At 45.2% G+C, this 24,413-nt stretch overlaps 4 non-coding genes across 4 annotated transcripts; all 4 read right to left on the bottom strand.

Moving 5' to 3' along the window:
• Positions 1–2,064: 2,064 nt before the first annotated feature.
• On the bottom strand, positions 2,065–2,137 carry trnav-aac (transfer RNA valine (anticodon AAC)). Its single transcript has one exon. It is a non-coding gene; the product is annotated as a tRNA-Val (tRNA).
• Positions 2,138–5,433: 3,296 nt separating this feature from the next.
• trnav-aac (transfer RNA valine (anticodon AAC)) lies at positions 5,434–5,506 on the bottom strand. The gene has a single exon. It is a non-coding gene; the product is annotated as a tRNA-Val (tRNA).
• Positions 5,507–12,157: 6,651 nt separating this feature from the next.
• On the bottom strand, positions 12,158–12,230 carry trnav-aac (transfer RNA valine (anticodon AAC)). The gene has a single exon. It is a non-coding gene; the product is annotated as a tRNA-Val (tRNA).
• A 3,296-nt stretch (positions 12,231–15,526) lies between these two features.
• Positions 15,527–15,599, bottom strand: trnav-aac (transfer RNA valine (anticodon AAC)). The gene has a single exon. It is a non-coding gene; the product is annotated as a tRNA-Val (tRNA).
• Positions 15,600–24,413: the final 8,814 nt, after the last annotated feature.

Raw genomic sequence — 24,413 nt, 5'->3', positions numbered from 1 at the left:
GCTAGAAACCCAAATAACAACGAGTAGAGTCACCGTAGGACTTCGTTTCACAACAGCGATGAAATAACAGTCTCCATTCGGTTCCAGTAAAGGCTCAACTTGCTTGGGACGGCACAACTGATTGCGATTTTCCGCGCGGGAGTCGAACACGATCATGACAGTAGAGACATTTTGGAATATTTGGCAGTATCCCACACCACAGTTAATTCCCTGCGAAGCAAACCCATTTTACTTTTGCTTTCAACATCAATATACAGTGGACACCGAAACAGCATTTTAACAAGCTGCAGCATTGGAGTTGATCAGCAGAAATGGCAGTGGTGGGTTTCGAACCCGCGCCCCTTTCGAGACTGGAACCTGGATCCAGCGCCTTAGACCGCTCGGCCACACTACCAGCCGGCGGCGCCGCCTCATTTTCTTATATTTCCAATTGTGCTCCTGCATAACAACAGATGCAAAGTCACATGAAAAGGGTTCCATGATTCCTCTCGGACTCGCACAGCTGCTGGGATGTGCCCGGCAACAATGTCAATTTCGCAGCAGATATTGATAGCCCATCAATCCAGGCAAAAATCAATGGTAAGCTCAGTTTATCTTCTCAGACTCTTTTCAGCTACAAATGTATGTGTGAGTGCGTGAGAATATGGGTTCGCTTATGATTTGGTCAAATAACCATGAGCTGCTTGACATTACTGGAATTTCCATTCTTGCTTTGCTAAATGATTTCACCCATTGCTCGAAACAGGACGACTTTCACGTTTACACGGAACACGAAACACACCGGACTACAGGGAAAATGCACAAACCTGAGCAGGCCGTGTTCCGCATCATACCGTGCAGCATAGTTTCAGTCACTGTGTCTGTGTTTTTTTTTTCAGAATAGGAGTCCCAAAGAATGTTCTCCACCCTAAAACCGGAGGTAGCATTACAATCCGAGAACGACAGATCACATTGAGAGAATGCTCTGACCTCGGAGCCAGTTCGAGATGCCACTTTCCTTGCCTTTTACCTTAACCGTGCAATTTGCTACTGAGACGTTCACTCCTGGACATGAGCCACATGGATACCAACTGAATTGGAAACCTGTGTGGGAATCGAGGAGAAGCGACTCAATAAATTTTGCTAAATTCCGTGGTGCTTTTTAGAAATGCAGTTTCTGTTCACCTCAATCTAAAAGCCAGTTTCTGAACATAGTAACAGAAGTCAAAAGGTAATTACCTCACCCCACCCCCACTCCAGAAGAGGTGCTAACTGCCCTTGAGTGCTTTTTGTTCTCGATGTGAAGAGCTTTCACCCCTGAGTCACCTTCACGTCTCTGGTTGCTGAGTGAATCACAAAGAAGGAATTTCACCAGAGCTGCAACTGCCTCACTTCCCCACTCGCCCTCCCCGTTTACATTTTCCTGCTCGTCAGTGATTTAAAGAAAACCAAATGGATGCGATGTCATTCTGTAGCCTCTCTGTCGATTTCTCCGTTTCAGTTCCAACATGACTTAGATCTCGGTGCGGACCTTCATAATAGCGACGCTATGAATGCGCAAGTCGAAAGGTTCCTCTGAGAGTGCAATTTCTTTCATTGCTGTTGCTGATTGAATGAGCCACTAACGTGCGAATTGCTCCAAAACATGATTCAGGATATCTGGTGCCAATTCCCGCACGTTGAATAACGATTGACAGCTTCCAAATGAGGTCTTTCTGAGACGACCTTGGGGTACATTTGACAGACAGACAAGTTCAGGAATTCGTGGTGCGCTGTGACACCAGAGCATCTGCTTCTTTCCTGTCTTTGAAGCGAGCCGCCTGCGCAAGGAAGGCAAATGCGTTACTGCTTTTCGTGGAAGGATCAGAAGGCGGTTACTACACTCTCCAACAGAATGGCATATGATCAGAACCAGGTTGGAGAAAAACTTAACAACGCTTTGCACTGTAATTAAATGGAATTGCATTACATTTCACGACGAGAACAGATTTGTTGAAGCAAATTCGAAGGCAGGTTTGCAGATGGGAAAGATGCAAGAAAGCTCAGCTCTTGTCCATGAAAAAGGCTGCAGTTGAAGAACAAAACAGTTTCTGCCCAGTTTCGAACTGGGAACCTTTCGCGTGTTAGGCGAACGTGATGACCACTACACTACAGAAACAAGCCACAGCCACCCGTGCTGCGGCCCTGTGGCGTCCAGCACTGAAAGTTGAATCCGTTCTATGTTTCACCTTTCTGTTTCCGATAGCTCGTTATTGTCCAGCGTAATCGACATCTTGAAAACGTAAAAAAGACACTTTAAATTGATGACAAGATATAGACAAAGATGTCGTCGATGTTTGTACCGTCGGGCGAGATGGAATAGGCTGATGGAATAAACTTTCCCTGCAGCGTAACAGCTGCGACATGACCTTATGGAAGGGTGTTAAACTGAGTACTTACGTGTTTTACCCAAGTTGGTGTGAGTTGAAAACTCGACAGCACAGCTTTAAGGTGAGTGGGCTGAAAGTGACAAAGGACCTGAGGCACATTTCCCACAAAGAAGGTTGTGCGTGTTTGGAATGATCTACCAGAGGAAGTGGAGGAGGCTATTACACTCAGAAAATTGCAAAGGTAATCGGGTGAGTTTCTGGGTAGGATGCGTTTAGAGGGATTGGGGCCAAATGCTGGGGAACGGGACTTGTTTAATTTTGGCTATGTGGTGAGCATGGACGAGGGGTCCACCGAAGTATTTTTTTCCACGGTGTACCCCAATAACGTCATGTTGCTTCCAATGATTTAAATGATTACTTTTCAGCGGAGTTTGCCATCGCAGTCTGTGGCACAATCATTTAGTCTGTTCGACTGCTCACGGGAAAGGTAGTATTGTGAAACACTGTAGAAACGAACGACTTCCTTACTTTAGCTCCGACTGACCATACTCTGTGAAATTTTCCCAGATCCTCAGCTGAGGATTTTGGCTGCTGGAAGTTATCTCAGAAACCCTGTTAAATCGAAATGTATTGAGCGAATCGCAAAACAGAAAGCATTTAACACGGAACACAAACAAAACTGGCATACCTCACGCATTTTCAGACACAGAGATGCATGAATGCTAAATGTGATACAGTCCGAGGGCATGAGTCATAAAGTAATCTCACAACTAACAACGGGGGATTTCCAAACGACTCTTTCAAACATGCTGCAGCCTTACTGCACCACCACTTTCCAGACAATGCTGAAAAGAGAGAAAGAAAGAACATAATAAGAATTGGCCGTAAAAAGTGAATTTCACCAATCACAGTCTCGATTAGATTACCTTTCCCTTCTGATGTTTCCAGGACGGAAATGAAGGAAATGTGAGAAATTCAATAAGGTAGGACATCGAAATTCATTGGAACGATTTTCCCATTAGCTAGAAACCCAAATAACAACGAGTAGAGTCACCGTAGGACTTCGTTTCACAACAGCGATGAAATAACAGTCTCCATTCGGTTCCAGTAAAGGCTCAACTTGCTTGGGACGGCACAACTGATTGCGATTTTCCGCGCGGGAGTCGAACACGATCATGACAGTAGAGACATTTTGGAATATTTGGCAGTATCCCACACCACAGTTAATTCCCTGCGAAGCAAACCCATTTTACTTTTGCTTTCAACATCAATATACAGTGGACACCGAAACAGCATTTTAACAAGCTGCAGCATTGGAGTTGATCAGCAGAAATGGCAGTGGTGGGTTTCGAACCCGCGCCCCTTTCGAGACTGGAACCTGGATCCAGCGCCTTAGACCGCTCGGCCACACTACCAGCCGGCGGCGCCGCCTCGTTTTCTTATATTTCCAATTGTGCTCCTGCATAACAACAGATGCAAAGTCACATGAAAAGGGTTCCATGATTCCTCTCGGACTCGCACAGCTGCTGGGATGTGCCCGGCAACAATGTCAATTTCGCAGCAGATATTGATAGCCCATCAATCCAGGCAAAAATCAATGGTAAACTCAGTTTATCTTCTCAGACTCTTTTCAGCTACAAATGTATCTGTGAGTGCGTGAGAATATGGGTTCGCTTATGATTTGGTCAAATAACCATGAGCTGCTTGACATTACTGGAATTTCCATTCTTGCTTTGCTAAATGATTTCACCCATTGCTCGAAACAGGACGACTTTCACGTTTACACGGAACACGAAACACACCGGACTACAGGGAAAATGCACAAACCTGAGCAGTCCGTGTTCCGCATCATACCGTGCAGCATAGTTTCAGTCACTGTGTCTGTGTTTTTTTTTTCAGAATAGGAGTCCCAAAGAATGTTCTCCACCCTAAAACCGGAGGTAGCATTACAATCCGAGAACGACAGATCACATTGAGAGAATGCTCTGACCTCGGAGCCAGTTCGAGATGCCACTTTCCTTGCCTTTTACCTTAACCGTGCAATTTGCTACTGAGACGTTCACTCCTGGACATGAGCCACATGGATACCAACTGAATTGGAAACCTGTGTGGGAATCGAGGAGAAGCGACTCAAAAAATTTTGCTAAATTCCGTGGTGCTTTTTAGAAATGCAGTTTCTGTTCACCTCAATCTAAAAGCCAGTTTCTGAACATAGTAACAGAAGTCAAAAGGTAATTACCATACCCCACCCCCACTCCAGAAGAGGTGCTAACTGCCCTTGAGTGCTTTTTGTTCTCGATGTGAAGAGCTTTCACCCCTGAGTCACCTTCACGTCTCTGGTTGCTGAGTGAATCACAAAGAAGGAATTTCACCAGAGCTGCAACTGCCTCACTTCCCCACTCGCCCTCCCCGTTTACATTTTCCTGCTCGTCAGTGATTTAAAGAAAACCAAATGGATGCGATGTCATTCTGTAGCCTCTCTGTCGATTTCTCCGTTTCAGTTCCAACATGACTTAGATCTCGGTGCGGACCTTCATAATAGCGACGCTATGAATGCGCAAGTCGAAAGGTTCCTCTGAGAGTGCAATTTCTTTCATTGCTGTTGCTGATTGAATGAGCCACTAACGTGCGAATTGCTCCAAAACATGATTCAGGATATCTGGTGCCAATTCCCGCACGTTGAATAACGATTGACAGCTTCCAAATGAGGTCTTTCTGAGACGACCTTGGGGTACATTTGACAGACAGACAAGTTCAGGAATTCGTGGTGCGCTGTGACACCAGAGCATCTGCTTCTTTCCTGTCTTTGAAGCGAGCCGCCTGCGCAAGGAAGGCAAATGCGTTACTGCTTTTCGTGGAAGGATCAGAAGGCGGTTACTACACTCTCCAACAGAATGGCATATGATCAGAACCAGGTTGGAGAAAAACTTAACAACGCTTTGCACTGTAATTAAATGGAATTGCATTACATTTCACGACGAGAACAGATTTGTTGAAGCAAATTCGAAGGCAGGTTTGCAGATGGGAAAGATGCAAGAAAGCTCAGCTCTTGTCCATGTAAAAGGCTGCAGTTGAAGAACAAAACAGTTTCTGCCCAGTTTCGAACTGGGGACCTTTCGCGTGTTAGGCGAACGTGATGACCACTACACTACAGAAACAAGCCACAGCCACCCGCGCTGCGGCCCTGTGGCGTCCAGCACTGAAAGTTGAATCCGTTCTATGTTTCACCTTTCTGTTTCCGATAGCTCGTTATTGTCCAGCGTAATCGACATCTTGAAAACGGAAAAAAAACACTTTAAATTGATGACAAGATATAGACAAAGATGTCGTCGATGTTTGTACCGTCGGGCGAGATGGAATAGGCTGATGGAATAAACTTTCCCTGCAGCGTAACAGCTGCGACATGACCTTATGGAAGGGTGGTAAACTGAGTATTACGTGTTTTACCCAAGTTGGTGTGAGTTGAAAACTCGACAGCACAGCTTTAAGGTGAGTGGGCTGAAAGTGACAAAGGACCTGAGGCACATTTCCCACAAAGAAGGTTGTGCGTGTTTGGAATGATCTACCAGAGGAAGTGGAGGAGGCTATTACACTCAGAAAATTGCAAAGGTAATCGGGTGAGTTTCTGGATAGGATGCGTTTAGAGGGATTGGGGCCAAATGCTGGGGAACGGGACTTGTTTAATTTTGGCTATGTGGTGAGCATGGACGAGGGGTCCACCGAAGTATTTTTTTCCACGGTGTACCCCAATAACGTCATGTTGCTTCCACCGGCTTTAATTGATTACTTTTCAGTGGAGTTTGCCACCGCAGTCTGTGGCACAATCATTTAGTCTGTTCGACTGCTCACGGGAAAGGTAGTATTGTGAAACACTGTAGAAACGAACGACTTCCTTACTTTAGCTCCGACTGACCATACTCTGTCATATTTTCCCAGATCCTCAGCTGAGGATTTTGGCTGCTGGAAGTTATCTCAGAAACCCTGTTAAATCGAAATGTATTGAGCGAATCGCAAAAAAGAAAGCATTTAACACGGAAAACAAACAAAACTGGCATACCTCACGCATTTTCAGACACAGAGATGCATGAATGCTAAATGTGATACAGTCCGAGGGCATGAGTCATAAAGTAATCTCACAACTAACAACGGGGCATTTCCAAACGACTCTTTCAAACATGCTGCAGCCTTAGTGCACCACCACTTTCCAGACAATGCTGAAAAGAGAGAAAGAAAGAACATAATAAGAATTGGCCGTAAAAAGTGAATTTCACCAATCACAGTCTCGATTAGATTACCTTTCCCTTCTGATGTTTCCAGGACGGAAATGAAGGAAATGTGAGAAATTCAATAAGGTAGGACATCGAAATTCATTGGAACGATTTTCCCATTAGCTAGAAACCCAAATAACAACGAGTAGAGTCACCGTAGGACTTCGTTTCACAACAGCGATGAAATAACAGTCTCCATTCGGTTCCAGTAAGGGCTCAACTTGCCTGGGACGGCACAACTGTTTGCGATTTTCCGCGCGGGAGGCGAACACGATCATGACAGTAGAGAAATTTTGGAATATTTGGCAGTATCCCACACCACAGTTAATTCCCTGCGAAGCAAACCCATTTTACTTTTGTTTTCAACATCAATATACAGTGGACACCGAAACAGCATTTTAACAAGCTGCAGCATTGGAGTTGATTAGCAGAAATGGCAGTGGTGGGTTTCGAACCCGCGCCCCTTTCGAGACTGGAACCTGGATCCAGCGCCTTAGACCGCTCGGCCACACTACCAGCCGGCGGCGCCGCCTCATTTTCTTATATTTCCAATTGTGCTCCTGCATAACAACAGATGCAAAGTCACATGAAAAGGGTTCCATGATTCCTCTCGGACTCGCACAGCTGCTGGGATGTGCCCGGCAACAATGTCAATTTCGCAGCAGATATTGATAGCCCATCAATCCAGGCAAAAATCAATGGTAAGCTCAGTCTATCTTCTCAGACTCTTTTCAGCTACAAATGTATCTGTGAGTGCGTGAGAATATGGGTTCGCTTATGATTTGGTCAAATAACCATGAGCTGCTTGACATTACTGGAATTTCCATTCTTGCTTTGCTAAATGATTTCACCCATTGCTCGAAACAGGACGACTTTCACGTTTACACGGAACACGAAACACACCGGACTACAGGGAAAATGCACAAACCTGAGCAGGCCGTGTTCCGCATCATACCGTGCAGCATAGTTTCAGTCACTGTGTCTGTGTTTTTTTTTCAGAATAGGAGTACCAAAGAATGTTCTCCACCCTAAAAACCGGAGGTAGCATTACAATCCGAGAACGACAGATCACATTGAGAGAATGCTCTGACCTCGGAGCCAGTTCGAGATGCCACTTTCCTTGCCTTTTACCTTAACCGTGCAATTTGCTACTGAGACGTTCACTCCTGGACATGAGCCACATGGATACCAACTGAATTGGAAACCTGTGTGGGAATCGAGGAGAAGCGACTCAATAAATTTTGCTAAATTCCGTGGTGCTTTTTAGAAATGCAGTTTCTGTTCACCTCAATCTAAAAGCCAGTTTCTGAACATAGTAACAGAAGTCAAAAGGTAATTACCTCACCCCACCCCCACTCCAGAAGAGGTGCTAACTGCCCTTGAGTGCTTTTTGTTCTCGATGTGAAGAGCTTTCACCCCTGAGTCACCTTCACGTCTCTGGTTGCTGAGTGAATCACAAAGAAGGAATTTCACCAGAGCTGCAACTGCCTCACTTCCCCACTCTCCCTCCCCGTTTACATTTTCCTGCTCGTCAGTGATTTAAAGAAAACCAAGTGGATGCGATGTCATTCTGTAGCCTCTCTGTCGATTTTTCCGTTTCAGTTCCAACATGACTTAGATCTCGGTGCGGACCTTCATAATAGCGACGCTATGAATGCGCAAGTCGAAAGGTTCCTCTGAGAGTGCAATTTCTTTCATTGCTGTTGCTGATTGAATGAGCCACTAACGTGCGAATTGCTCCAAAACATGATTCAGGATATCTGGTGCCAATTCCCGCACGTTGAATAACGATTGACAGCTTCCAAATGAGGTCTTTCTGAGACGACCTTGGGGTACATTTGACAGACAGACAAGTTCAGGAATTCGTGGTGCGCTGTGACACCAGAGCATCTGCTTCTTTCCTGTCTTTGAAGCGAGCCGCCTGCGCAAGGAAGGCAAATGCGTTACTGCTTTTCGTGGAAGGATCAGAAGGCGGTAACTGCACTCTCCAACAGAATGGCATATGATCAGAACCAGGTTGGAGAAAAACTTAACAACGCTTTGCACTGTAATTAAATGGAATTGCATTACATTTCACGACGAGAACAGATTTGTTGAAGCAAATTCGAAGGCAGGTTTGCAGATGGGAAAGATGCAAGAAAGCTCAGCTCTTGTCCATGTAAAAGGCTGCAGTTGAAGAACAAAACAGTTTCTGCCCAGTTTCGAACTGGGGACCTTTCGCGTGTTAGGCGAACGTGATGACCACTACACGACAGAAACAAGCCACAGCCACCCGTGCTGCGGCCCTGTGGCGTCCAGCACTGAAAGTTGAATCCGTTCTATGTTTCACCTTTCTGTTTCCGATAGCTCGTTATTGTCCAGCGTAATCGACATCTTGAAAACGTAAAAAAGACACTTTAAATTGATGACAAGATATAGACAAAGATGTCGTCGATGTTTGTACCGTCGGGCGAGATGGAATAGGCTGATGGAATAAACTTTCCCTGCAGCGTAAAAGCTGCGTCATGACCTTATGGAAGGGTGGTAAACTGAGTACTTACGTGTTTTACCCAAGTTGGTGTGAGTTGAAAACTCGACAGCACAGCTTTAAGGTGAGTGGGCTGAAAGTGACAAAGGACCTGAGGCACATTTCCCACAAAGAAGGTTGTGCGTGTTTGGAATGATCTACCAGAGGAAGTGGAGGAGGCCATTACACTCAGAAAATTGCAAAGGTAATCGGGTGAGTTTCTGGGTAGGATTGGGGCCAAATGCTGGGGAACGGGACTTGTTTAATTTTGGCTATGTGGTGAGCATGGACGAGGGTTCCACCGAAGTATTTTTTTCCACGGTGTACCCCAATAACGTCATGTTGCTTCCAATGATTTAAATGATTACTTTTCAGCGGAGTTTGCCATCGCAGTCTGTGGCACAATCATTTAGTCTGTTCGACTGCTCACGGGAAAGGTAGTATTGTGAAACACTGTAGAAACGAACGACTTCCTTACTTTAGCTCCGACTGACCATACTCTGTCATATTTTCCCAGATCCTCAGCTGAGGATTTTGGCTGCTGGAAGTTATCTCAGAAACCCTGTTAAATCGAAATGTATTGAGCGAATCGCAAAACAGAAAGCATTTAACACGGAACACAAACAAAACTGGCATACCTCACGCATTTTCAGACACAGAGATGCATGAATGCTAAATGTGATACAGTCCGAGGGCATGAGTCATAAAGTAATCTCACAACTAACAACGGGGCATTTCCAAACGACTCTTTCAAACATGCTGCAGCCTTACTGCACCACCACTTTCCAGACAATGCTGAAAAGAGAGAAAGAAAGAACATAATAAGAATTGGCCGTAAAAAGTGAATTTCACCAATCACAGTCTCGATTAGATTACCTTTCCCTTCTGATGTTTCCAGGACGGAAATGAAGGAAATGTGAGAAATTCAATAAGGTAGGACATCGAAATTCATTGGAACGATTTTCCCATTAGCTAGAAACCCAAATAACAACGAGTAGAGTCACCGTAGGACTTCGTTGCACAACAGCGATGAAATAACAGTCTCCATTCGGTTCCAGTAAAGGCTCAACTTGCCTGGGACGGCACAACTGTTTGCGATTTTCCGCGCGGGAGGCGAACACGATCATGACAGTAGAGACATTTTGGAATATTTGGCAGTATCCCACACCACAGTTAATTCCCTGCGAAGCAAACCCATTTTACTTTTGCTTTCAACATCAATATACATTGGACACCGAAACAGCATTTTAACAAGCTGCAGCATTGGAGTTGATCAGCAGAAATGGCAGTGGTGGGTTTCGAACCCGCGCCCCTTTCGAGACTGGAACCTGGATCCAGCGCCTTAGACCGCTCGGCCACACTACCAGCCGGCGGCGCCGCCTCATTTTCTTATATTTCCAATTGTGCTCCTGCATAACAACAGATGCAAAGTCACATGAAAAGGGTTCCATGATTCCTCTCGGACTCGCACAGCTGCTGGGATGTGCCCGGCAACAATGTCAATTTCGCAGCAGATATTGATAGCCCATCAATCCAGGCAAAAATCAATGGTAAGCTCAGTTTATCTTCTCAGACTCTTTTCAGCTACAAATGTATGTGTGAGTGCGTGAGAATATGGGTTCGCTTATGATTTGGTCAAATAACCATGAGCTGCTTGACATTACTGGAATTTCCATTCTTGCTTTGCTAAATGATTTCACCCATTGCTCGAAACAGGACGACTTTCACGTTTACACGGAACACGAAACACACCGGACTACAGGGAAAATGCACAAACCTGAGCAGGCCGTGTTCCGCATCATACCGTGCAGCATAGTTTCAGTCACTGTGTCTGTGTTTTTTTTTTCAGAATAGGAGTCCCAAAGAATGTTCTCCACCCTAAAACCGGAGGTAGCATTACAATCCGAGAACGACAGATCACATTGAGAGAATGCTCTGACCTCGGAGCCAGTTCGAGATGCCACTTTCCTTGCCTTTTACCTTAACCGTGCAATTTGCTACTGAGACGTTCACTCCTGGACATGAGCCACATGGATACCAACTGAATTGGAAACCTGTGTGGGAATCGAGGAGAAGCGACTCAATAAATTTTGCTAAATTCCGTGGTGCTTTTTAGAAATGCAGTTTCTGTTCACCTCAATCTAAAAGCCAGTTTCTGAACATAGTAACAGAAGTCAAAAGGTAATTACCTCACCCCACCCCCACTCCAGAAGAGGTGCTAACTGCCCTTGAGTGCTTTTTGTTCTCGATGTGAAGAGCTTTCACCCCTGAGTCACCTTCACGTCTCTGGTTGCTGAGTGAATCACAAAGAAGGAATTTCACCAGAGCTGCAACTGCCTCACTTCCCCACTCGCCCTCCCCGTTTACATTTTCCTGCTCGTCAGTGATTTAAAGAAAACCAAATGGATGCGATGTCATTCTGTAGCCTCTCTGTCGATTTCTCCGTTTCAGTTCCAACATGACTTAGATCTCGGTGCGGACCTTCATAATAGCGACGCTATGAATGCGCAAGTCGAAAGGTTCCTCTGAGAGTGCAATTTCTTTCATTGCTGTTGCTGATTGAATGAGCCACTAACGTGCGAATTGCTCCAAAACATGATTCAGGATATCTGGTGCCAATTCCCGCACGTTGAATAACGATTGACAGCTTCCAAATGAGGTCTTTCTGAGACGACCTTGGGGTACATTTGACAGACAGACAAGTTCAGGAATTCGTGGTGCGCTGTGACACCAGAGCATCTGCTTCTTTCCTGTCTTTGAAGCGAGCCGCCTGCGCAAGGAAGGCAAATGCGTTACTGCTTTTCGTGGAAGGATCAGAAGGCGGTTACTACACTCTCCAACAGAATGGCATATGATCAGAACCAGGTTGGAGAAAAACTTAACAACGCTTTGCACTGTAATTAAATGGAATTGCATTACATTTCACGACGAGAACAGATTTGTTGAAGCAAATTCGAAGGCAGGTTTGCAGATGGGAAAGATGCAAGAAAGCTCAGCTCTTGTCCATGAAAAAGGCTGCAGTTGAAGAACAAAACAGTTTCTGCCCAGTTTCGAACTGGGAACCTTTCGCGTGTTAGGCGAACGTGATGACCACTACACTACAGAAACAAGCCACAGCCACCCGTGCTGCGGCCCTGTGGCGTCCAGCACTGAAAGTTGAATCCGTTCTATGTTTCACCTTTCTGTTTCCGATAGCTCGTTATTGTCCAGCGTAATCGACATCTTGAAAACGTAAAAAAGACACTTTAAATTGATGACAAGATATAGACAAAGATGTCGTCGATGTTTGTACCGTCGGGCGAGATGGAATAGGCTGATGGAATAAACTTTCCCTGCAGCGTAACAGCTGCGACATGACCTTATGGAAGGGTGTTAAACTGAGTACTTACGTGTTTTACCCAAGTTGGTGTGAGTTGAAAACTCGACAGCACAGCTTTAAGGTGAGTGGGCTGAAAGTGACAAAGGACCTGAGGCACATTTCCCACAAAGAAGGTTGTGCGTGTTTGGAATGATCTACCAGAGGAAGTGGAGGAGGCTATTACACTCAGAAAATTGCAAAGGTAATCGGGTGAGTTTCTGGGTAGGATGCGTTTAGAGGGATTGGGGCCAAATGCTGGGGAACGGGACTTGTTTAATTTTGGCTATGTGGTGAGCATGGACGAGGGGTCCACCGAAGTATTTTTTTCCACGGTGTACCCCAATAACGTCATGTTGCTTCCAATGATTTAAATGATTACTTTTCAGCGGAGTTTGCCATCGCAGTCTGTGGCACAATCATTTAGTCTGTTCGACTGCTCACGGGAAAGGTAGTATTGTGAAACACTGTAGAAACGAACGACTTCCTTACTTTAGCTCCGACTGACCATACTCTGTGAAATTTTCCCAGATCCTCAGCTGAGGATTTTGGCTGCTGGAAGTTATCTCAGAAACCCTGTTAAATCGAAATGTATTGAGCGAATCGCAAAACAGAAAGCATTTAACACGGAACACAAACAAAACTGGCATACCTCACGCATTTTCAGACACAGAGATGCATGAATGCTAAATGTGATACAGTCCGAGGGCATGAGTCATAAAGTAATCTCACAACTAACAACGGGGGATTTCCAAACGACTCTTTCAAACATGCTGCAGCCTTACTGCACCACCACTTTCCAGACAATGCTGAAAAGAGAGAAAGAAAGAACATAATAAGAATTGGCCGTAAAAAGTGAATTTCACCAATCACAGTCTCGATTAGATTACCTTTCCCTTCTGATGTTTCCAGGACGGAAATGAAGGAAATGTGAGAAATTCAATAAGGTAGGACATCGAAATTCATTGGAACGATTTTCCCATTAGCTAGAAACCCAAATAACAACGAGTAGAGTCACCGTAGGACTTCGTTGCACAACAGCGATGAAATAACAGTCTCCATTCGGTTCCAGTAAAGGCTCAACTTGCTTGGGACGGCACAACTGATTGCGATTTTCCGCGCGGGAGTCGAACACGATCATGACAGTAGAGACATTTTGGAATATTTGGCAGTATCCCACACCACAGTTAATTCCCTGCGAAGCAAACCCATTTTACTTTTGCTTTCAACATCAATATACAGTGGACACCGAAACAGCATTTTAACAAGCTGCAGCATTGGAGTTGATCAGCAGAAATGGCAGTGGTGGGTTTCGAACCCGCGCCCCTTTCGAGACTGGAACCTGGATCCAGCGCCTTAGACCGCTCGGCCACACTACCAGCCGGCGGCGCCGCCTCATTTTCTTATATTTCCAATTGTGCTCCTGCATAACAACAGATGCAAAGTCACATGAAAAGGGTTCCATGATTCCTCTCGGACTCGCACAGCTGCTGGGATGTGCCCGGCAACAATGTCAATTTCGCAGCAGATATTGATAGCCCATCAATCCAGGCAAAAATCAATGGTAAACTCAGTTTATCTTCTCAGACTCTTTTCAGCTACAAATGTATCTGTGAGTGCGTGAGAATATGGGTTCGCTTATGATTTGGTCAAATAACCATGAGCTGCTTGACATTACTGGAATTTCCATTCTTGCTTTGCTAAATGATTTCACCCATTGCTCGAAACAGGACGACTTTCACGTTTACACGGAACACGAAACACACCGGACTACAGGGAAAATGCACAAACCTGAGCAGTCCGTGTTCCGCATCATACCGTGCAGCATAGTTTCAGTCACTGTGTCTGTGTTTTTTTTTTCAGAATAGGAGTCCCAAAGAATGTTCTCCACCCTAAAACCGGAGGTAGCATTACAATCCGAGAACGACAGATCACATTGAGAGAATGCTCTGACCTCGGAGCCAGTTCGAGATGCCACTTTCCTTGCCTTTTACCTTAACCGTGCAATTTGCTACTGAGACGTTCACTCCTGGACATGAGCCACATGGATACCAACTGAATTGGAAACCTGTGTGGGAATCGAGGAGAAGCGACTCAAAAAATTTTGCTAAATTCCGTGGTGCTTTTTAGAAATGCAGTTTCTGTTCACCTCAATCTAAAAGCCAGTTTCTGAACATAGTAACAGAAGTCAAAAGGTAATTACCATACCCCACCCCCACTCCAGAAGAGGTGCTAACTGCCCTTGAGTGCTTTTTGTTCTCGATGTGAAGAGCTTTCACCCCTGAGTCACCTTCACGTCTCTGGTTGCTGAGTGAATCACAAAGAAGGAATTTCACCAGAGCTGCAACTGCCTCACTTCCCCACTCGCCCTCCCCGTTTACATTTTCCTGCTCGTCAGTGATTTAAAGAAAACCAAATGGATGCGATGTCATTCTGTAGCCTCTCTGTCGATTTCTCCGTTTCAGTTCCAACATGACTTAGATCTCGGTGCGGACCTTCATAATAGCGACGCTATGAATGCGCAAGTCGAAAGGTTCCTCTGAGAGTGCAATTTCTTTCATTGCTGTTGCTGATTGAATGAGCCACTAACGTGCGAATTGCTCCAAAACATGATTCAGGATATCTGGTGCCAATTCCCGCACGTTGAATAACGATTGACAGCTTCCAAATGAGGTCTTTCTGAGACGACCTTGGGGTACATTTGACAGACAGACAAGTTCAGGAATTCGTGGTGCGCTGTGACACCAGAGCATCTGCTTCTTTCCTGTCTTTGAAGCGAGCCGCCTGCGCAAGGAAGGCAAATGCGTTACTGCTTTTCGTGGAAGGATCAGAAGGCGGTTACTACACTCTCCAACAGAATGGCATATGATCAGAACCAGGTTGGAGAAAAACTTAACAACGCTTTGCACTGTAATTAAATGGAATTGCATTACATTTCACGACGAGAACAGATTTGTTGAAGCAAATTCGAAGGCAGGTTTGCAGATGGGAAAGATGCAAGAAAGCTCAGCTCTTGTCCATGTAAAAGGCTGCAGTTGAAGAACAAAACAGTTTCTGCCCAGTTTCGAACTGGGGACCTTTCGCGTGTTAGGCGAACGTGATGACCACTACACTACAGAAACAAGCCACAGCCACCCGCGCTGCGGCCCTGTGGCGTCCAGCACTGAAAGTTGAATCCGTTCTATGTTTCACCTTTCTGTTTCCGATAGCTCGTTATTGTCCAGCGTAATCGACATCTTGAAAACGGAAAAAAAACACTTTAAATTGATGACAAGATATAGACAAAGATGTCGTCGATGTTTGTACCGTCGGGCGAGATGGAATAGGCTGATGGAATAAACTTTCCCTGCAGCGTAACAGCTGCGACATGACCTTATGGAAGGGTGGTAAACTGAGTATTACGTGTTTTACCCAAGTTGGTGTGAGTTGAAAACTCGACAGCACAGCTTTAAGGTGAGTGGGCTGAAAGTGACAAAGGACCTGAGGCACATTTCCCACAAAGAAGGTTGTGCGTGTTTGGAATGATCTACCAGAGGAAGTGGAGGAGGCTATTACACTCAGAAAATTGCAAAGGTAATCGGGTGAGTTTCTGGATAGGATGCGTTTAGAGGGATTGGGGCCAAATGCTGGGGAACGGGACTTGTTTAATTTTGGCTATGTGGTGAGCATGGACGAGGGGTCCACCGAAGTATTTTTTTCCACGGTGTACCCCAATAACGTCATGTTGCTTCCACCGGCTTTAATTGATTACTTTTCAGTGGAGTTTGCCACCGCAGTCTGTGGCACAATCATTTAGTCTGTTCGACTGCTCACGGGAAAGGTAGTATTGTGAAACACTGTAGAAACGAACGACTTCCTTACTTTAGCTCCGACTGACCATACTCTGTCATATTTTCCCAGATCCTCAGCTGAGGATTTTGGCTGCTGGAAGTTATCTCAGAAACCCTGTTAAATCGAAATGTATTGAGCGAATCGCAAAAAAGAAAGCATTTAACACGGAAAACAAACAAAACTGGCATACCTCACGCATTTTCAGACACAGAGATGCATGAATGCTAAATGTGATACAGTCCGAGGGCATGAGTCATAAAGTAATCTCACAACTAACAACGGGGCATTTCCAAACGACTCTTTCAAACATGCTGCAGCCTTAGTGCACCACCACTTTCCAGACAATGCTGAAAAGAGAGAAAGAAAGAACATAATAAGAATTGGCCGTAAAAAGTGAATTTCACCAATCACAGTCTCGATTAGATTACCTTTCCCTTCTGATGTTTCCAGGACGGAAATGAAGGAAATGTGAGAAATTCAATAAGGTAGGACATCGAAATTCATTGGAACGATTTTCCCATTAGCTAGAAACCCAAATAACAACGAGTAGAGTCACCGTAGGACTTCGTTTCACAACAGCGATGAAATAACAGTCTCCATTCGGTTCCAGTAAGGGCTCAACTTGCCTGGGACGGCACAACTGTTTGCGATTTTCCGCGCGGGAGGCGAACACGATCATGACAGTAGAGAAATTTTGGAATATTTGGCAGTATCCCACACCACAGTTAATTCCCTGCGAAGCAAACCCATTTTACTTTTGTTTTCAACATCAATATACAGTGGACACCGAAACAGCATTTTAACAAGCTGCAGCATTGGAGTTGATTAGCAGAAATGGCAGTGGTGGGTTTCGAACCCGCGCCCCTTTCGAGACTGGAACCTGGATCCAGCGCCTTAGACCGCTCGGCCACACTACCAGCCGGCGGCGCCGCCTCATTTTCTTATATTTCCAATTGTGCTCCTGCATAACAACAGATGCAAAGTCACATGAAAAGGGTTCCATGATTCCTCTCGGACTCGCACAGCTGCTGGGATGTGCCCGGCAACAATGTCAATTTCGCAGCAGATATTGATAGCCCATCAATCCAGGCAAAAATCAATGGTAAGCTCAGTTTATCTTCTCAGACTCTTTTCAGCTACAAATGTATCTGTGAGTGCGTGAGAATATGGGTTCGCTTATGATTTGGTCAAATAACCATGAGCTGCTTGACATTACTGGAATTTCCATTCTTGCTTTGCTAAATGATTTCACCCATTGCTCGAAACAGGACGACTTTCACGTTTACACGGAACACGAAACACACCGGACTACAGGGAAAATGCACAAACCTGAGCAGGCCGTGTTCCGCATCATACCGTGCAGCATAGTTTCAGTCACTGTGTCTGTGTTTTTTTTTCAGAATAGGAGTACCAAAGAATGTTCTCCACCCTAAAAACCGGAGGTAGCATTACAATCCGAGAACGACAGATCACATTGAGAGAATGCTCTGACCTCGGAGCCAGTTCGAGATGCCACTTTCCTTGCCTTTTACCTTAACCGTGCAATTTGCTACTGAGACGTTCACTCCTGGACATGAGCCACATGGATACCAACTGAATTGGAAACCTGTGTGGGAATCGAGGAGAAGCGACTCAATAAATTTTGCTAAATTCCGTGGTGCTTTTTAGAAATGCAGTTTCTGTTCACCTCAATCTAAAAGCCAGTTTCTGAACATAGTAACAGAAGTCAAAAGGTAATTACCTCACCCCACCCCCACTCCAGAAGAGGTGCTAACTGCCCTTGAGTGCTTTTTGTTCTCGATGTGAAGAGCTTTCACCCCTGAGTCACCTTCACGTCTCTGGTTGCTGAGTGAATCACAAAGAAGGAATTTCACCAGAGCTGCAACTGCCTCACTTCCCCACTCTCCCTCCCCGTTTACATTTTCCTGCTCGTCAGTGATTTAAAGAAAACCAAGTGGATGCGATGTCATTCTGTAGCCTCTCTGTCGATTTTTCCGTTTCAGTTCCAACATGACTTAGATCTCGGTGCGGACCTTCATAATAGCGACGCTATGAATGCGCAAGTCGAAAGGTTCCTCTGAGAGTGCAATTTCTTTCATTGCTGTTGCTGATTGAATGAGCCACTAACGTGCGAATTGCTCCAAAACATGATTCAGGATATCTGGTGCCAATTCCCGCACGTTGAATAACGATTGACAGCTTCCAAATGAGGTCTTTCTGAGACGACCTTGGGGTACATTTGACAGACAGACAAGTTCAGGAATTCGTGGTGCGCTGTGACACCAGAGCATCTGCTTCTTTCCTGTCTTTGAAGCGAGCCGCCTGCGCAAGGAAGGCAAATGCGTTACTGCTTTTCGTGGAAGGATCAGAAGGCGGTAACTGCACTCTCCAACAGAATGGCATATGATCAGAACCAGGTTGGAGAAAAACTTAACAACGCTTTGCACTGTAATTAAATGGAATTGCATTACATTTCACGACGAGAACAGATTTGTTGAAGCAAATTCGAAGGCAGGTTTGCAGATGGGAAAGATGCAAGAAAGCTCAGCTCTTGTCCATGTAAAAGGCTGCAGTTGAAGAACAAAACAGTTTCTGCCCAGTTTCGAACTGGGGACCTTTCGCGTGTTAGGCGAACGTGATGACCACTACACGACAGAAACAAGCCACAGCCACCCGTGCTGCGGCCCTGTGGCGTCCAGCACTGAAAGTTGAATCCGTTCTATGTTTCACCTTTCTGTTTCCGATAGCTCGTTATTGTCCAGCGTAATCGACATCTTGAAAACGTAAAAAAGACACTTTAAATTGATGACAAGATATAGACAAAGATGTCGTCGATGTTTGTACCGTCGGGCGAGATGGAATAGGCTGATGGAATAAACTTTCCCTGCAGCGTAAAAGCTGCGTCATGACCTTATGGAAGGGTGGTAAACTGAGTACTTACGTGTTTTACCCAAGTTGGTGTGAGTTGAAAACTCGACAGCACAGCTTTAAGGTGAGTGGGCTGAAAGTGACAAAGGACCTGAGGCACATTTCCCACAAAGAAGGTTGTGCGTGTTTGGAATGATCTACCAGAGGAAGTGGAGGAGGCCATTACACTCAGAAAATTGCAAAGGTAATCGGGTGAGTTTCTGGGTAGGATTGGGGCCAAATGCTGGGGAACGGGACTTGTTTAATTTTGGCTATGTGGTGAGCATGGACGAGGGTTCCACCGAAGTATTTTTTTCCACGGTGTACCCCAATAACGTCATGTTGCTTCCAATGATTTAAATGATTACTTTTCAGCGGAGTTTGCCATCGCAGTCTGTGGCACAATCATTTAGTCTGTTCGACTGCTCACGGGAAAGGTAGTTTTGTGAAACACTGTAGAAACGAACGACTTCCTTACTTTAGCTCCGACTGACCATACTCTGTCATATTTTCCCAGATCCTCAGCTGAGGATTTTGGCTGCTGGAAGTTATCTCAGAAACCCTGTTAAATCGAAATGTATTGAGCGAATCGCAAAACAGAAAGCATTTAACACGGAACACAAACAAAACTGGCATACCTCACGCATTTTCAGACACAGAGATGCATGAATGCTAAATGTGATACAGTCCGAGGGCATGAGTCATAAAGTAATCTCACAACTAACAACGGGGCATTTCCAAACGACTCTTTCAAACATGCTGCAGCCTTACTGCACCACCACTTTCCAGACAATGCTGAAAAGAGAGAAAGAAAGAACATAATAAGAATTGGCCGTAAAAAGTGAATTTCACCAATCACAGTCTCGATTAGATTACCTTTCCCTTCTGATGTTTCCAGGACGGAAATGAAGGAAATGTGAGAAATTCAATAAGGTAGGACATCGAAATTCATTGGAACGATTTTCCCATTAGCTAGAAACCCAAATAACAACGAGTAGAGTCACCGTAGGACTTCGTTGCACAACAGCGATGAAATAACAGTCTCCATTCGGTTCCAGTAAAGGCTCAACTTGCCTGGGACGGCACAACTGTTTGCGATTTTCCGCGCGGGAGGCGAACACGATCATGACAGTAGAGACATTTTGGAATATTTGGCAGTATCCCACACCACAGTTAATTCCCTGCGAAGCAAACCCATTTTACTTTTGCTTTCAACATCAATATACATTGGACACCGAAACAGCATTTTAACAAGCTGCAGCATTGGAGTTGATCAGCAGAAATGGCAGTGGTGGGTTTCGAACCCGCGCCCCTTTCGAGACTGGAACCTGGATCCAGCGCCTTAGACCGCTCGGCCACACTACCAGCCGGCGGCGCCGCCTCATTTTCTTATATTTCCAATTGTGCTCCTGCATAACAACAGATGCAAAGTCACATGAAAAGGGTTCCATGATTCCTCTCGGACTCGCACAGCTGCTGGGATGTGCCCGGCAACAATGTCAATTTCGCAGCAGATATTGATAGCCCATCAATCCAGGCAAAAATCAATGGTAAGCTCAGTTTATCTTCTCAGACTCTTTTCAGCTACAAATGTATCTGTGAGTGCGTGAGAATATGGGTTCGCTTATGATTTGGTCAAATAACCATGAGCTGCTTGACATTACTGGAATTTCCATTCTTGCTTTGCTAAATGATTTCACCCATTGCTCGAAACAGGACGACTTTCACGTTTACACGGAACACGAAACACACCGGACTACAGGGAAAATGCACAAACCTGAGCAGGCCGTGTTCCGCATCATACCGTGCAGCATAGTTTCAGTCACTGTGTCTGTGTTTTTTTTTCAGAATAGGAGTCCCAAAGAATGTTCTCCACCCTAAAACCGGAGGTAGCATTACAATCCGAGAACGACAGATCACATTGAGAGAATGCTCTGACCTCGGAGCCAGTTCGAGATGCCACTTTCCTTGCCTTTTACCTTAACCGTGCAATTTGCTACTGAGACGTTCACTCCTGGACATGAGCCACATGGATACCAACTGAATTGGAAACCTGTGTGGGAATCGAGGAGAAGCGACTCAAAAAATTTTGCTAAATTCCGTGGTGCTTTTTAGAAATGCAGTTTCTGTTCACCTCAATCTAAAAGCCAGTTTCTGAACATAGTAACAGAAGTCAAAAGGTAATTACCACACCCCACCCCCACTCCAGAAGAGGTGCTAACTGCCCTTGAGTGCTTTTTGTTCTCGATGTGAAGAGCTTTCACCCCTGAGTCACCTTCACGTCTCTGGTTGCTGAGTGAATCACAAAGAAGGAATTTCACCAGAGCTGCAACTGCCTCACTTCCCCACTCGCCCTCCCCGTTTACATTTTCCTGCTCGTCAGTGATTTAAAGAAAACCAAATGGATGCGATGTCATTCTGTAGCCTCTCTGTCGATTTCTCCGTTTCAGTTCCAACATGACTTAGATCTCGGTGCGGACCTTCATAATAGCGACGCTATGAATGCGCAAGTCGAAAGGTTCCTCTGAGAGTGCAATTTCTTTCATTGCTGTTGCTGATTGAATGAGCCACTAACGTGCGAATTGCTCCAAAACATGATTCAGGATATCTGGTGCCAATTCCCGCACGTTGAATAACGATTGACAGCTTCCAAATGAGGTCTTTCTGAGACGACCTTGGGGTACATTTGACAGACAGACAAGTTCAGGAATTCGTGGTGCGCTGTGACACCAGAGCATCTGCTTCTTTCCTGTCTTTGAAGCGAGCCGCCTGCGCAAGGAAGGCAAATGCGTTACTGCTTTTCGTGGAAGGATCAGAAGGCGGGAACTACACTCTCCAACAGAATGGCATATGATCAGAACCAGGTTGGAGAAAAACTTAACAACGCTTTGCACTGTAATTAAATGGAATTGCATTACATTTCACGACGAGAACAGATTTGTTGAAGCAAATTCGAAGGCAGGTTTGCAGATGGGAAAGATGCAAGAAAGCTCAGCTCTTGTCCATGTAAAAGGCTGCAGTTGAAGAACAAAACAGTTTCTGCCCAGTTTCGAACTGGGGACCTTTCGCGTGTTAGGCGAACGTGATGACCACTACACGACAGAAACAAGCCACAGCCACCCGTGCTGCGGCCCTGTGGCGTCCAGCACTGAAAGTTGAATCCGTTCTATGTTTCACCTTTCTGTTTCCGATAGCTCGTTATTGTCCAGCGTAATCGACATCTTGAAAACGTAAAAAAGACACTTTAAATTGATGACAAGATATAGACAAAGATGTCGTCGATGTTTGTACCGTCGGGCGAGATGGAATAGGCTGATGGAATAAACTTTCCCTGCAGCGTAAAAGCTGCGTCATGACCTTATGGAAGGGTGGTAAACTGAGTACTTACGTGTTTTACCCAAGTTGGTGTGAGTTGAAAACTCGACAGCACAGCTTTAAGGTGAGTGGGCTGAAAGTGACAAAGGACCTGAGGCACATTTCCCACAAAGAAGGTTGTGCGTGTTTGGAATGATCTACCAGAGGAAGTGGAGGAGGCCATTACACTCAGAAAATTGCAAAGGTAATCGGGTGAGTTTCTGGGTAGGATTGGGGCCAAATGCTGGGGAACGGGACTTGTTTAATTTTGGCTATGTGGTGAGCATGGACGAGGGGTCCACCGAAGTATTTTTTTCCACGGTGTACCCCAATAACGTCATGTTGCTTCCAATGATTTAAATGATTACTTTTCAGCGGAGTTTGCCATCGCAGTCTGTGGCACAATCATTTAGTCTGTTCGACTGCTCACGGGAAAGGTAGTATTGTGAAACACTGTAGAAACGAACGACTTCCTTACTTTAGCTCCGACTGACCATACTCTGTCATATTTTCCCAGATCCTCAGCTGAGGATTTTGGCTGCTGGAAGTTATCTCAGAAACCCTGTTAAATCGAAATGTATTGAGCGAATCGCAAAACAGAAAGCATTTAACACGGAACACAAACAAAACTGGCATACCTCACGCATTTTCAGACACAGAGATGCATGAATGCTAAATGTGATACAGTCCGAGGGCATGAGTCATAAAGTAATCTCACAACTAACAACGGGGCATTTCCAAACGACTCTTTCAAACATGCTGCAGCCTTACTGCACCACCACTTTCCAGACAATGCTGAAAAGAGAGAAAGAAAGAACATAATAAGAATTGGCCGTAAAAAGTGAATTTCACCAATCACAGTCTCGATTAGATTACCTTTCCCTTCTGATGTTTCCAGGACGGAAATGAAGGAAATGTGAGAAATTCAATAAGGTAGGACATCGAAATTCATTGGAACGATTTTCCCATTAGCTAGAAACCCAAATAACAACGAGTAGAGTCACCGTAGGACTTCGTTGCACAACAGCGATGAAATAACAGTCTCCATTCGGTTCCAGTAAAGGCTCAACTTGCCTGGGACGGCACAACTGTTTGCGATTTTCCGCGCGGGAGTCGAACACGATCATGACAGTAGAGAAATTTTGGAATATTTGGCAGTATCCCACACCACAGTTAATTCCCTGCGAAGGAAACCCATTTTACTTTTGTTTTCAACATCAATATACAGTGGACACCGAAACAGCATTTTAACAAGCTGCAGCATTGGAGTTGATTAGCAGAAATGGCAGTGGTGGGTTTCGAACCCGCGCCCCTTTCGAGACTGGAACCTGGATCCAGCGCCTTAGACCGCTCGGCCACACTACCAGCCGGCGGCGCCGCCTCATTTTCTTATATTTCCAATTGTGCTCCTGCATAACAACAGATGCAAAGTCACATGAAAAGGGTTCCATGATTCCTCTCGGACTCGCACAGCTGCTGGGATGTGCCCGGCAACAATGTCAATTTCGCAGCAGATATTGATAGCCCATCAATCCAGGCAAAAATCAATGGTAAGCTCAGTCTATCTTCTCAGACTCTTTTCAGCTACAAATGTATCTGTGAGTGCGTGAGAATATGGGTTCGCTTATGATTTGGTCAAATAACCATGAGCTGCTTGACATTACTGGAATTTCCATTCTTGCTTTGCTAAATGATTTCACCCATTGCTCGAAACAGGACGACTTTCACGTTTACACGGAACACGAAACACACCGGACTACAGGGAAAATGCACAAACCTGAGCAGGCCGTGTTCCGCATCATACCGTGCAGCATAGTTTCAGTCACTGTGTCTGTGTTTTTTTT

This window comes from Chiloscyllium plagiosum, unplaced genomic scaffold, assembly GCF_037043375.1.
Source record: "Chiloscyllium plagiosum isolate Xiang-an unplaced genomic scaffold, Cpla_swu_hap1 HiC_scaffold_51, whole genome shotgun sequence".
NCBI lineage: Eukaryota > Metazoa > Chordata > Chondrichthyes > Orectolobiformes > Hemiscylliidae > Chiloscyllium > Chiloscyllium plagiosum.
This window is presented reverse-complemented; position numbering and strand designations above follow the sequence as displayed.